Source organism: Penaeus chinensis, chromosome 5 (genome assembly GCF_019202785.1).
Source record: "Penaeus chinensis breed Huanghai No. 1 chromosome 5, ASM1920278v2, whole genome shotgun sequence".
Lineage (NCBI taxonomy): Eukaryota > Metazoa > Arthropoda > Malacostraca > Decapoda > Penaeidae > Penaeus > Penaeus chinensis.
The window spans coordinates 36,217,307-36,219,806 of record NC_061823.1 but is presented as its reverse complement, the minus strand read 5'-3'; positions in this window follow the sequence as shown (position 1 = coordinate 36,219,806).

The following is a 2,500-nucleotide window of genomic DNA, read 5'->3' as shown; positions in this document are numbered from 1 at the left end:
CCCCGCCCCCCTTCTGCATCTTTTATCCCCCTATGACCTCTCTGATCTCCCGTGGATGTAATTAGAAGCAAAACTTTGAGGTTAAGAAATTTACAAGTTTTAGTTTATTTATTTATTTTTATTATCCATTTTTTTTTTTTTTTTTTTTTTTTTTTTTTTTTTTTTTTTTTAGGGTGAGTGTAGGGATCTGGCCCTTTTATCAGCGCGGGGGATAAGATGATATTTCAATATTTTGGATTTTAATTAGACTTCAGTAACATATATAATATACTGCTGCAATTTCCGTTGTGATTATATATAATCTTCCTCGCAGCGACAATTTTACTGATGTGGCAGACTGTTGAGCTCAAACTAGATTACATACGGAGATAATGTTGGTGATAATGATAACCGCAGTCACTCCTTTACATACGGAGATAATGTTGGTGATAATGATAATGATAACCGCGGTCTCTCCTTTACATACGGAGATAATGTTGGTGATAATGATAACCGCGGTCTCTCCTTTACATACGGAGATAATGTTGGTGATAATGATAACCGCGGTCTCTCCTTTACATACGGAGATAATGTTGGTGATAATGATAACCGCGGTCTCTCCTTTACATACGGAGATAATGTTGGTGATAATGATAACCGCGGTCTCTCCTTTACATACGGAGATAATGTTGGTGATAGTGATAACCGCAGTCACTCCTATACATACGGAGATAATGTTGGTGATAATGATAACCGCGGTCTCTCCTTTACATACGGAGATAATGTTGGTGATAATGATAACCGCGGTCTCTCCTTTACATACGGAGATAATGTTGGTGATAATGATAACCGCGGTCTCTCCTTTACATACGGAGATAATGTTGGTGATAATGATAACCGCGGTCTCTCCTTTACATACGGAGATAATGTTGGTGATAATGATAACCGCGGTCTCTCCTTTACATACGGAGATAATGTTGGTGATAATGATAACCGCGGTCTCTCCTTTACATACGGAGATAATGTTGGTGATAATGATAACCGCGGTCTCTCCTTTACATACGGAGATAATGTTGGTGATAGTGATAACCGCAGTCACTCCTATACATACGGAGATAATGGTGGTGATAATGATAACCGCGGTCTCTCCTTTACATACGGAGATAATGTTGGTGATAATGATAACCGCGGTCTCTCCTTTACATACGGAGATAATGTTGGTGATAATGATAACCGCGGTCTCTCCTTTACATACGGAGATAATGTTGGTGATAATGATAACCGCGGTCTCTCCTTTACATACGGAGATAATGTTGGTGATAATGATAACCGCGGTCTCTCCTTTACATACGGAGATAATGTTGGTGATAATGATAACCGCGGTCTCTCCTTTACATACGGAGATAATGTTGGTGATAATGATAACCGCAGTCACTCCTTTACATACGGAGATAATGTTGGTGATAATTATAACCGCAGTCACTCCTTTACATACGGAGATAATGTTGGTGATAATGATAACCGCGGTCTCTCCTTTACATACGGAGATAATGTTGGTGATAATGATAACCGCGGTCTCTCCTTTACATACGGAGATAATGTTGGTGATAATGATAACCGCGGTCTCTCCTTTACATACGGAGATAATGTTGGTGATAATGATAACCGCGGTCTCTCCTTTACATACGGAGATAATGTTGGTGATAATGATAACCGCGGTCTCTCCTTTACATACGGAGATAATGTTGGTGATAGTGATAACCGCGGTCTCTCCTTTACATACGGAGATAATGTTGGTGATAATGATAACCGCGGTCTCTCCTTTACATACGGAGATAATGTTGGTGATAATGATAACCGCGGTCTCTCCTTTACATACGGAGATAATGTTGGTGATAATGATAACCGCGGTCTCTCCTTTACATACGGAGATAATGTTGGTGATAATGATAACCGCGGTCTCTCCTTTACATACGGAGATAATGTTGGTGATAATGATAACCGCGGTCTCTCCTTTACATACGGAGATAATGTTGGTGATAATGATAACCGCGGTCTCTCCTTTACATACGGAGATAATGTTGGTGATAATGATAACCGCGGTCTCTCCTTTACATACGAAGATAATGTTGGTGATAGTGATAACCGCAGTCACTCCTATACATACGAAGATAATGTTGGTGATAGTGATAACCGCAGTCACTCCTATACATACGGAGATAATGATGGTGATAATGATAACCGCGGTCTCTCCTTTACATACGGAGATAATGTTGGTGATAATGATAACCGCGGTCTCTCCTTTACATATGGAGATAATGTTGGTGATAATGATAACCGCGGTCTCTCCTTTACATACGGAGATAATGTTGGTGATAATGATAACCGCGGTCTCTCCTTTACATACGGAGATAATGTTGGTGATAATGATAACCGCAGTCACTCCTTTACATACGGAGATAATGTTGGTGATAATGATAACCGCAGTCTCTCCTTTACATACGGAGATAATGTTGGTGAT